The following is a 13206-nucleotide window of genomic DNA, read 5'->3' as shown; positions in this document are numbered from 1 at the left end:
ACTTGAGGAAAAAAGTAATAATAAATGATAAAAGATGAGGAGGAGGCAGCCGAAGGAAGGGATAGGCCTCACAGGAAACTACCGTGAATGAGCGCCAAGGACATACAGAGCGAGAGAGGGGAAGATTTGTGGAGAAGCACGCAGGATTAGAGGGATGTCTTTATGGTGATAGATATATAAAGATATAGCAGAGAGGAAAGCTTAGTTTAGGACATCAAATAGGAGGAGACAGTGCATGTAGCAGTAGAGACAGCGCAAGAGATGTTGCGATAGAGACACACAAGGATATTCAGAGAGACATCCGAAGACGCAGGGTGAAGAAGGATGGAAAAATCAATACAATTACTTTCTAACGGTGTGTTAAGAGAGCGAGGTGTCGACACACTGTCTGTGTGCGAAAATATGAGCTCCCTCTATATACTGGCACGGTCCAGCAGCTATCAGATCAGCCCTCTCACTGCCGGCATACAGTCTTAGCATGTTTTTTATGAAGCACAACATACAGTATACTTGTCATCACGTACAAACTGATGTATCCGCACTGTGACAGTATGTGTCAATCAGAAGATATGACATGTGTTATCAGTTGTGTCCAGTATGCTAATGTATCTGTATGTTATCAAAGGAGCACATGGACCATTAGCATAGTAAGTACATGGATAAAAAAAAATAAAAAATGACCTTACCCCCTACGGATAAGCCATTAACCCTTGAATGAGCACAAACATTAAATATGGTAAACACACCCCTTATGGTTGTTACTCTTGCTAATGAGCAGCCCCCTCCTGAGATGAAAAGAGAATTGATTAACCCTTCCAGCTTTCATACCCAGCAATCCCTTCTCATGGTTTTCATTGGTACTGAAAGTGTTAATAGTTTCGTTTGGAGGAATAAGATATTATTAACCCAATTCTTTCAGGGATAATTGGAAATGACTATTAAAATTCCTCTACTAAAAGAAAAAAAGGGTTCATGAAAATACACGGACATAAGAAGCTTCTGTAAAGTAGCGAGTGGATGTAACACATTAACACTTGATGTATCTGTACTATAATATCTTGCAGGGAGGTGTGGAGAGGTACGTGTATCATATAAGATGGAGGCGCGCGCAGACAACAAAGAATTTAAGAAAAATGCAAGACAGAACAAGGTGGATTGATATCAAGATTCCACAGAGAAAAAAAACATGGACCCAGAGAAAGGAGGGAGAGAACAGAAGCAAAAGCCAGAGAAAGGGGAAGACAAAAGCGGAGTGACAGAATATGCCCGAGATGGTTGGGGGCGGAGAGAAATGCAGAAGACAGCAGAGAGACAAAGAGAGCGGAGGAAAGATGAGAGACGAATAAAAAGCTGCAAACAGCTTTATGACGCACAAATATCATTAGTGTGTGAGAAGCTGATAGATGTACCTGTTCAGTATGTAAACCTTCTCAGCCCTGCTACATATATCCTCTAAGACAATGCGCACACTGCTATTATCAACATATGTGCTCATAATTCAGAGCAGGTAAATGCCAGAGAACCAGTTCTGCTCATATTGCTGGGTCATGGGTATCTATGTATAAAAGGGAATAAAGGATATATATCAAATTCAATCATAAAACAATTGTAACAAATATTTGGCATTACCTCTACAGTCCCCCTCTAAAAAGGACGGCCATTTCTATGATTACCTGGATACTGGCCTGAACTCTACATTAAAAAAGCAGAGATATTTTACTAGGCCGAGGAATGGAAAACTGTTCCTTTCCTAGGAAAAGACCTGCTATTCACAATAATGAGGTTCCCCTACCAATCACCATAAATACTTCCATTATAGGAGTCCCAAATTATGTACAGTAGGTCAAATAATCCTGTGGATATGATCATTAGGAACATTTACATGTAAAAACATAGTTCTAATGAGACATTTTTGTTTGCATCTTAGTGAAAATGTGAAAAGTCAGCCTAAGGCTAGATTCACACAAACGTTGCGCATCTCGGGCGTGAAAAATTGCGCCCGAGGTGCATCCGTGCTCTGCGCTGCGGGATGCGATATCATGCATCCCCCATAGACTAGAGTCTATGGAGGAATGCGTGAAGCGTGAAAAAATAGGACATATCCTATTTTCTCACGGACCCTTCACCCGGTCCGTTGAAACAACGGCCACATTGAATTATATAGGTCCGTGTGACGGCCGTTGTTTCAACGGCCGTCACACGGACGTTTAACACGTTCGTGTGAATAAGACCTAAGGGTTCATGCACATGTCTGTATACCGCCTTTGTACAACCTCCGAGATGTACAGAGGTGTGAAACAGTACCCACAGACCTCCATGGAGCTCTACTGTACCCCATAGCCATAAAGCTTTATACAGCGGTTTCTCCTGTTGGATTTTGAATGAATCCGAAAGAAAAAAAAAAAGTGGGATTCTCTCTCCTTTTTTTCCCCTCCCTTTAATAAGCAATTATAAGATGCAGCCAGAAAACTGCATTTAAAAAAACACACTTATTCACAGTTGCCCGTATAAGTAGTTCCTGAGAAACAAAATTGTGTCAAAACAGCGATTCGCAGTTTTTCCGTGTTTTTTTCTTAACGTGGTTCTTACAGTTCAGTAGTTTGTGCTGCACCAAAATGCAAAATGTGAACCTAGCCTTAAAGTCCTTTCTACTCTAAAAACTTTTTCTTTCCTCATCTGGAAATCCTCCTTTGCAGTCTAACCATCAAAGGTTCTTATTTCTCTCATGTGAGCGGAGACTTCTTCCTGTATTACTCTGTAGAGCAACGTCCCCTTAGTGTTTGATGAATAAGTCCTATAGAATAACATAGGAAGTAGATGTTCACCAAAAATCCCTTTGATGAATTAACCTTTGGTTTATTTGAAGTCCTTTGTATTTTATATTTCTGCTCTATTACTCCACCTTTCTTTTATGTAGATATCTCAGAATATATATATATACTCTTGCAAGGGAAAAGAAAAGAACCGGTCTTGACTGTTCTTACTATATATATATTATTATTTTTTTTATTTATTTTTATTATTTTTTTAGGTTTTGATGGACTTTAGTTATTTTATTTTCAGAACAGATATAAAATATAGTACCTTTATAAATGACGTAAAATATAAATTCTATTAAATCTGTTTGCCTCATTGTATGGAATATTGAAGACAGATAAGTAAAGTATCAGAAATATCCAGTTTATGGGCATACACACTTCTTAAACATAGCATGAAACATATTGTTTATGAAAGGATCTGAAACTATTTAAAGCCTTCTCCTGCCCCCTACACAAAAATTCTAACTAAAAACTCCTTTTCAACTTTGCATCTACCTGTAAAATATATTGCAATATTTGTGATCACAGAATACTGTTTTTATACAGCTTTTATCAATTTCAAGTAGCCATTAATACTCTATGGATGCATTTAGGATTAACTGACTTCACTCCCTGCCCATTCTTTATGTTCTTGTATCCTCACTTGACCCATCTTCCCGGAGTTCTCAGTTATAATTTAGTGCCTCGCCTACACGTTGGCATGATTGTTAAACGGCTACAATCAATTTGGAAGTAGTCATCGTTTAACTCCACTAAAGTTGACCATAAATTGTGTGATATTTTGCCTGGGCCAATAATCAGACCATGTATAGATTGATATAGCACAACACTGCAACTATGCAATTCTTCCTTTTGTATTATAAAATGGGATGGAACTGACCATAGTTGTGTTAGCGCTTTGACATGGTCCTGATGCTTGTGTACATTGTACTAACAACCCAACTCAAATCTGATCAGGCATAGAATGAAGAAAATAGTTCTAGGCTTCTATGTAAATACAAAGAAAGAGAAAATAAAAAATACTTTATGAATATCATAATATCATTCCAGGTTATAGGTGCTAAAACTATTCACAAAATATAAAATAATAAAATAAGTAGCAAATATCAATATTCCACTAAAATGTCATCGGAATGGGTAATAAAAAAGGCTCCAGATCTTATTTCTAAAATAAACCTGCACCCCCTTAATATGGTACATATCAAAAACTCCCTTCAATATGGTACTGACGGAAACAGAGCCCTTAGGCCCCATGCACACGAACGTTAAAAACGCCCGTAATTACGAGCCTTCTATAGACTTCTATTGGCCACGGGTACCTTCCCGTATGCTTAAGGGAAGGTGCCCGTGCCGTTGAAAAATATAGAACATGTCCTAATTCAGGCCGTAATAACGGCACGAGCAGGCCCTCAGAAGTCTATGGGGCTCCTGTAATTACGGGTAGCTACGTGTGTGCACGTATGTTTCATCCCATGTGACCGCTGCAGCAGTCACATGGACTGCCGCGTCATCCAGGGAAGTCTGACTGGATGTCAAAAGAGGGATGCGTCACCAATACAACGGTACGTATGAACTTCTTTTACATTCACTCGCTGCGGAAACTCTGCCCAAAAGGGCTGCCCCTTCCCTCTTTCCAGCACTGATAGAGAGAAGGGGCTGCCGATTAGTTTTAGAGAAAACGGGTCCGTAAATACGGGTGGAATACTGGTGACACCGGACCCGTATTTACGGGCACGGGTCCGTAAATACTGGAGGAATACGAGTCGAATACGTGTGACAATGGACCCGTATTTACGGGAGGAAAAAAATACGTTCGTGTGCATGAGGCCTTAGTCAGCACAACAGAATTGGTCCCGCTGAGTCAATATTTCTTTGCAGTGCTGACTGTGCTTCTGTGACATAATGTGACACATGACCATCTACTTTTAAATTGAACATATTTCCTTTTTATTTAGTATAGAATAATACATGATCCTCCATATCCTGAATACATTTTGTAGGCCAAGCCCCAAGAGAAAGAGGTAAGTCTTCTGTTATACAGGTATAATGTTTAGTGTAGGGGACCCATCTGAATGAGGTCACCTTGTCGTGGCAGGTTAGCCCACACAATTTGATCAAAACATTTCTAAGTATAGTAAATATGACTGTAATACAATTAAAAATAACAAAACATGAAATGTTTGCATACATCTAAGAGCTTGTAGTGTCTCACAGAAAACCTGAAAACGGTGTGACTGCAGTAAACCCCAGTATCGACCGATCCATCTATCGATCATTTATACCACACTCATGGGGGTCCAGGAAGCTTAGACACGGGGATTTGTTAGGCAGGGTCCTCATACAGTTAAAAATAAGAAAATCACCAATGGCCACCAGCTCTTTGATCGGTCAAAAGTTTTCAGGGCCTATAATTGAAAGTAAATGTCACTGAACATTATATGCTGATATTTCTTAACATCTTCCTCCTACTTTTAAAGAAATTTGTGAGCTCTTGACAGTTTCTTAATCAGGAGCTTACGCTGCCCAGTAATTTCTGACAACATTTGGGCACCATAGCTCCTTTAAGAAGAGCACAGAATTTTTAGACAAGACGTCTCCTAGTCCTAGTCCTAGTCATGAAAAAAAACGAAGAAAGGCTCTGGTTACAACCAGAGTTTCCCTTTCTAGTAATTCATTATGATATAATTTAGAATCTCTAACAAACCATTATTTAACCCGTTCAGACCCAATTTTGTAAACCAACACTATCTGCAGCCTATTGGTGACACTTGCCAATCTCCACGCTCTTGTTACCCACATTAACTGCAAGTACTGAAAGCTTGTATTGATATACACTGCATGCTCTCTCAGTCCCAAGTGCTGGAAGATATCTATGGCAAAAAGTTAGTTGCCATGTACAACTAGCGATATCCATAGCATTCACAAAACCGGAAAGATAGATCTCACAGTTAAGACCCATTTACACAAGGCCATTATTTTGTACCAGCGATACGCAATAGCCAACATCCAAAATTGTTAGTATTGTATGATGGATGTGTATGCCTTTACCATTCTAGTTTATGTACCACAACGGATTTCATAATGGTTATATAAAACAGTGGTAACAGGTCAGATGACAACTATTTACTTGTTACAATTCAATGATATTGCACAAACGAGAAGGATACGTTTTATGCATGAACAATTCTTTTCGCCAATCTTTTTTCGCTAATCATTGATTGCATTTACCCAATTATCGTTATGAACCCTCATGATCTCTCAGATCTTAACGATAATTGCGATGAGTAAATGGGCCTTTACATACAGCACAGATTAAAGCAATATGCAGGAATTACAGAGATGAGAGATGACTGTATCAGTATCAGTTCTGATGCAAGAGCAGATTTTTTTTTTTTTTCGAGGCACCAGTAAAAGGCAGCAACACGAAGACTTTTATATCGACAAGTTTAACAAAACTATTCTTTTACTACCAGATAAAGGGTTGAGATTAGATGTGTTTCAGTCGGAAAGATCTGTCAATACACTAACAGTGGTGCTAGTATATGGCTAATCCCTCCTGACATCACTAATAGAAATACGCTGCCTGTACTGATCATCATCCACGTGGAAGCCGGTATTCATGTAAACAAGTAAGAGTCTTTGTAATTAACTAGCTGGCTGCATTTTAAAGTATTAGCCTCTATTCACACTGCTGTTTGGAGCATCTGTCGGAAGTTCCGGCACATTTGACTGCAAGAAAAGCGAAGCATGCAGCAACATTCTTGCCATTAAGGCGCCGGACTCCAACGCGGCACCCCGTTGTAAGTCAATAGGAAATGTTCGGCGCCGTTGGTGTCCTTTGTATTATGGATCAGACACTGAATTGTGGCTTCTGTTATAAATGAAATCCACGAGGCAGATGTGAACAGAGTCTTAATTCAACCAAACTATATTTTCTACTTATTGATAAGGGATATTTTAGATTTTCTGTACTTCTAGCGTGTCTGAGACCTCAGAAAAGTATTCAGAAGAGCTCCTGATAATCTCTGCACAACACCCTGATGTGGAAATATCAGTACAACGTGGTATTTACATGACCTAGGGTCCAAGAAGGCCCATTATAAAAGTCATGTTACAGTGAAGGTACAGTTGCCTCAAGACTTATTCTAACCTTTTGGGGAACACACATAAAAAAGTATTATATAGATAATACAATAAAAGTATGTGAACACCCAAACATCATATCCATATCTAGAAGGAGTTCAATGACTCTGTACTTTACGCCAGTACAGCCGATCCTCTGCACTGCGCACGGTGATTTCAGGACAAGTTTGGAACGTGGTACAGAGTACTGCAACCAAGAACAGCTTTTTGTAGGTGCTTTAGCACTTGAAGTTCCCGCATCGGAAGTTTGCGTGGCCTGGCCATTCACAGCTTCACTACTGCTGTTGCACCAAGATGTTTCCACTTCATGACAATAGTTTACCAGACTAGCTATAACAGGGCAGAAAATGTATGAAAGATGGCATTCTATGACAATGCTAAGATAAAAGTCAATGAGGTCTACAGTACAATCCATTCTACTGGTAATGTTTGTCTATGAAGAGTGCAAAGCTGAATGCTTGATCTAATGTACCTACTAGCAATGAGGTGCCCACATATTTAAAAATGTAGGTATGAAACATGACGCTTTCACCCTTACTATACAAGTGATATATCAACATAAAAAGAAGACATTTAAGCGAGATACAGCACACGGGCTGCCTGCTTACCTTAGCAAATGGTACTAAATAGACAAAAAATTGAGTTTTGACAACTTTTTATTCACGCTACCGTTTCCCTGCATGGGACTGTGCCAGTGCCTAATTCAAAATGGCAATATTAGTGCCGTCCTTGGCATATGTCCGGGTATATAGAAAGGTAAACTGCGTAAGTACATGCTTATCATAACCTCCCTCAGCTTGTCAGTGCGTACAAATAAGCCTCCTCTATTATGAATAATTATTTGTGGGTGCAGCGACCTTTGTATTTGTACAGTTGTACCTATAGGTCTTCTCATCGTACACATAAGTATATACCTGAGTTCCATAAATACAACAGAGCATTTTGATTGCAAATTTCAGAATCAGAAATTTCATTGGAGGTCTAGCAGCTTGCACCAACATCAATATTAAAGGGGTTGATTCTAATGGGCCACATATGTCTCTCCTATGGCTCTCTACTGAGAGACATAAGAGAGACATATGGCGAATACGTGGCATTTTGCTAGGATATGCTATTACTGTCCGATCGGCAGGGGTCTGACTGCTGTGATTCTAACAATCGCGAGACCAAATTGGCAGTTAGGAAAACGCCATTCCACTTTGTATCATGTTGTCTATCTCCAGAGGCCGCATGGTTGGCCCATTAGAATCAACCCCTTTAAGAAAGAGGGTTTCAATCCTCAATTTTAATGATCAGGGGGTTGTTTATGTGTGGTCACACTTCTTTGAATTTAGTAGGAATTACAAATTCCTACAAGACATGAAATCTGTCATAGGGAAAAGAAAAAAGAAATTTGAAGGCCCTTACTAACCAAGGAACATTCCAATACGATCCCAGTTCCTCATATCAGATGACACTACATTTTGCATCCGACAAAAAATCTGACATGTTGCTCACCACAAGGGTAGATGAAAAAAAGCAATTAACACTAATTATGGCATATATTATATATATATATATATATATATATATATATATATATATATATATATATATATATATATATATATATATATATATATATATATATATATAGCTAGCTAGCAATATTTTCCCCTACGTTTTAGGTTGTTTTCTTGTGCAGCTTTTGAAAAGCTTGTGCAGCCGATCATATCCTTCACACATATGTATGTAAATTTTCATGGATGTTCTAAGATCTGATATGTGAGATAAGTTGAGATTATGAGTGCGGATATTTTTCAGGACTTCCTGTTAGTAAACCAATTGAAGGACTAAATGGCTGCTTATATGCAACTGTAGTTTGCATTCAACTTCTTAGCAATGTACATTAGATGAATAAGGAACCTCATTTACACGGAACAACATTCAAACTACCAACAAAAATCGACATCTTGAATCAGTAAGGGAGGAGGATCCCCTTCCTGGCGGGCACCATCATCATTGCCTAGTGACGGCACTCCAGAGAGGTGTGTAATAAGCATTATAAAAAGTTAGGGTATGTTCACACGCCATATTTACGGACGTAATTCAGGCGTTTTACGCCTCGAATTACGGCCGAAGAAACGGCTCCAGACCTTTTTTTTTACACACCGCTGTCAAAAGACGGCGCGTAAAAAGACGAGCACCTCAAAGAAGTGCATGTCAGTTCTTGGGACGTAGTTGGAGCCGTTTTTCATTTACTTCAATGAAAACCAGTACCAATTACGTCCTTAAAAGACGCCGCGAAAAACGCGTGCACTTGTCAAAACGTCTGAAATTCAGGAGCTGTTTTCGCCTGAAAATAGCTCCCTAATTTCAGACGTAATTGGCGTTGTCGTGTGAACATACCCTAAGTGTTGCTATGAGCATTTACCGAAACCGGTTTTGTACTTCCACACTAGGCAATTATCGTTACAGTTGTTTAGAAACAAATGAATTGTCATGATAACGGACAATGTACACGGGCCTTTAGACATATATTAGTCAGACATAAGATTTCAGCTGTCTGATAAATGTAAGTCCAATCAATTGTCCAAATGTACTTCTGGTCAAAAAACTACAACCTAAGACCTAGCAGAACGGGAAACACTCTTTATATAACAGCCAAACAAATCCAACGTGACAGATCAAAATTTCTACAGATTGTCTTTCAGTTAAATAGTCGTGAATCGGTAAAAATAGCGGAGACCAGTCGTTTTGGCCATTATTCATGGCATGTCCAAATAAAATAAAAAACATCTGTGTGTCCTAATAACCAAGATATTCTCGGACAGGTTCATAATTTTAATAACATATGTATATATCAGAAGGGTACACAAGGAGCTGAGCACTAACTCACCTTCTGTGCCTAGGCCCTACCACAAATCTTTACACATGTAAATGTCCCACAATACACTAGTGTACTGATGTATAAACCAACTATACATTTATATGATATGGCCATTCAGTGTAATATTGGTTGTGTGCATCTAGCTAATGACCTTGTACTACTATCACATATATATATATTACTTTATGGAAATATATGATAAAACATATCTGTATATACCTGAAAACATCAATAATTCTTAAACTTTCCATTATTTGTCTCCATCACAGCTGCTTATTCCAATGAATATTTGAGTTTCTCTCAATATCACATTTCTAGAAGTACATATTAATGTCTTTGTATCCCTGAAGCTCTTCATGGCCTTCTCTGTCCGTGACTCTATGTATATGTGAACCTCCCACAATATTCTTCTCAAGCATATATTATCCATCTCTCAGTGTTACTAAATATAAACTTTTAGTCTTCTTATATATTGTGACATCTTTATCTCCGTTTATCCCTCTATGAATCTTAGACTCTCTTATAATGTTTACATTTATACACATAAGCCCTTCCAATATACCTTATGTCTTTAAGTAAATCTGAGCTAGCCTTACTATCCCTCTCTTATCTATATGGTATAATATGTTTATAGCTGGACATCCAGTATCCCTTTCTCTCTTTATATGTAAATTGTGCTTGGGCCTCCATAACTGCGCCTGTCTGTGTGAATACCTGAGCCTCCCTCTGTATCTTTATTTCTATGTATATCTGAATCTCCTTCTATGTCTTATTGTCTTGGTGCATATTAGAACCCTTCCTGTATATCACATCACCGGCATATGTCTCTTTATATCTAAATGTATACAGGGTCATGCTTATCATAACCTCCTTCAGCTTTTCAGTGTGTACAAATAAGCCTCCGTCATTATGCATGTATTTCTGCATCTATCTTGTCCCCCCCTCTTATGTCACTGTGTATAGCTGAACCTCCTGGCCTTTGTGTATATGTAATCCGACCAAATGATCCATCTATCTCTGTGTGTATATGAGCTTCCCTTGGCAACCTCATGGCTGTGAATAACTGAAATACCACTGTTATCCCCCTGTATATCCGAACCCCTTATTTTTACCTTATTCAGCAATACATTGTTGAATACATTGAGTCTAAATTTGATCCCTCCCATGGTATCCACAATTCTGTGTATATCTAGAATACCACGATGGTAAATAATCCTTTTATTGTTGGTCCTCTTTTGATACAACCCACCCTCCATACCTTAACGCCATACATCCGTGATGACTGGAGCAGCTTGTATATGTGCATTGTCTGTGTAATAATTATATACTACAGAGCCTAGGTCTCTGTATACTGCTCCTCTTATACATCATACACCAAAAATCTGCCTTCCATTATATCATTTTGCGTCTATGTATCGATATATTTCTGTGCGTCAGTCTCATGGTTTGTATCACCCCCATAGTAAATGTGCTTATTATCTGGGAAATGTGATGAGGCCATCAGTCAATCACAGACATACGACTGTGATGTCACGGGACAGGTGTGAAGGACTGTCAGGCCGCTGCTGCTCTCGTTCCGAATGTCTCTCCCTCTTTTCTCCCCTCTGGCTCTGTCCTGGGTTTACCTACAAATATCTGTCAAATTTAACGAAGCCGGAGATGCTACGAGAAACCTTAGCATGCACATATGTGTTTTATTGTCTGTGCAACCTATATAATATGTATATGCGAGCATAATAAACCCCTGACAACCCAACAAAAGTATATATATATATATATATATATTTTTGTGTGCGTGTGTATATAAATAGAACCAATGTTATTTTTCTTCACATGTGATCCTGCACACACACACACACACATATATATATATATATATATATATATATATATATATATGTATACATACAGATGATGATGATATGATATATGTCTGAACCAATACTAATGGGAACAACATATGAAATATAAAAGTATACCAATATACCTTTCCTCTTCATAAATTATATGCTGAATATTGAAAAAATGATACCATGAGATTGTAAATAATAATCGAAATTATTGCCCAGTTGTAGATATACCATTCAACACACACACACACATATATATATATATATATATATATATATATATATGGACATGCACACATACACGAAGACGTGTATGTACATAGACGTGCGTATAAATATACGTGTATGTGTGTGTGCATTTATATTTATATAAAAGAATATATATTTCTTCATTACACACATATGTATTTGGAATTGCAGAAAGAGATGCTGCTGCATGTAACTGTAAACTGTAAATGGGTGGAATTATATATATGTCAATTTCTATACATCCATCTACTCCCCTCAATCAATTGCCTTCTGACCCACAAGCCACAAAATGAGAGAAAGAGGGAGAGAGATGGAGGGAGAGAGACGAAAAGAGAGAGAGGAAAAAAAACAGGAATAGATTGTAAAATCAATGCTACTTACAGCTTAGCTGGTGCGAGAGGATAAAGCTGTGTCTGAGGGATGCTGAGGAGGCGGTCTCTCCCTCTCTCTCTCTCCCTCTCTCTTTCTCGCTCTCTCTCTCGGGCTTTCTTGCTCCCCCCTTTACAGAAGGAAGATGAAGACTAGGAAAAAATAAATCAATGTCTTTGTGGTGTGAGGTACTTTCTCTGTGTGGACAGGGCTTTTCCTATTGATTTACAGTCTCCGAGACACCTCTCCCTCTCCCCCTCTCTCTCCCAGATCCATTCACAGACAGCTCCTCTCTCTCTCCCCAGCACAATGGAATAATCAATACGCACAGACACACACACACACACACACACACATACATACACACATACACATACACACACAACACAGCGCTGGGAGACTGAGCAGGTGCAAACAGAAGCAGCCTGGGAGAGACACTTTCCTACCTCTGGACATGAAGGGGTGGTGGCAGAAGGGCAGTGTAAGGACAGCAGAGGTGTCAAACTGATATGTTCACACTAAAATCCAAAATGTCTTAGAAAACCATTCAAAAAAAGGACGATTAGCTGCTCCGAGAGATACCAGCGCAGAATGCGGAATACACAGGGAAAGGGGGATATTTCCATACGAAAATGATTCTCAATATAATAAGGTGCTGTCTTATAATACTAATAAATAGAACAATTTATTCTTATTCAAAAATAGGAAGACTGCTGACCTTCTTTACGATGCAAATATTCATAAAAGAACTTAATAATAAAGGGGGATTGGACAGTAACACTATATGCTAGGTCAGGGTATATGCTAGGCCATAAAATTACCACCTTGCATTTCAGGACTATACATAATAGTAATACCAGGTGCCAGGATCAGACCCTCCAGATTATCCTTCGGCGGGCACAAGCTT

General features: G+C 38.7%; 1 protein-coding gene across 2 annotated transcripts in view; it reads right to left on the bottom strand.

The window, feature by feature from the left end:
• The window catches only part of ZFHX2 (zinc finger homeobox 2), a 66734-nt gene extending 54052 nt beyond the window's left edge, over window positions 1-12682 (bottom strand). The window contains exon 1 of one of the 2 annotated variants that reach the window (XM_075828917.1): window positions 12312-12682. The gene's annotated coding sequence lies outside the window, so the exon portion shown is untranslated. The remainder of the gene's footprint in view (window positions 1-12311) is intronic. The other variant, XM_075828918.1, reaches the window with a different exon arrangement.
• Between the last annotated feature and the right edge of the window lie 524 nt (window positions 12683-13206).

This window comes from Rhinoderma darwinii, chromosome 1 (genome assembly GCF_050947455.1).
Source record: "Rhinoderma darwinii isolate aRhiDar2 chromosome 1, aRhiDar2.hap1, whole genome shotgun sequence".
NCBI lineage: Eukaryota > Metazoa > Chordata > Amphibia > Anura > Rhinodermatidae > Rhinoderma > Rhinoderma darwinii.
Note: the sequence above shows the minus strand (reverse complement) of the source record. Positions and strands in the feature narration are given on the sequence as shown.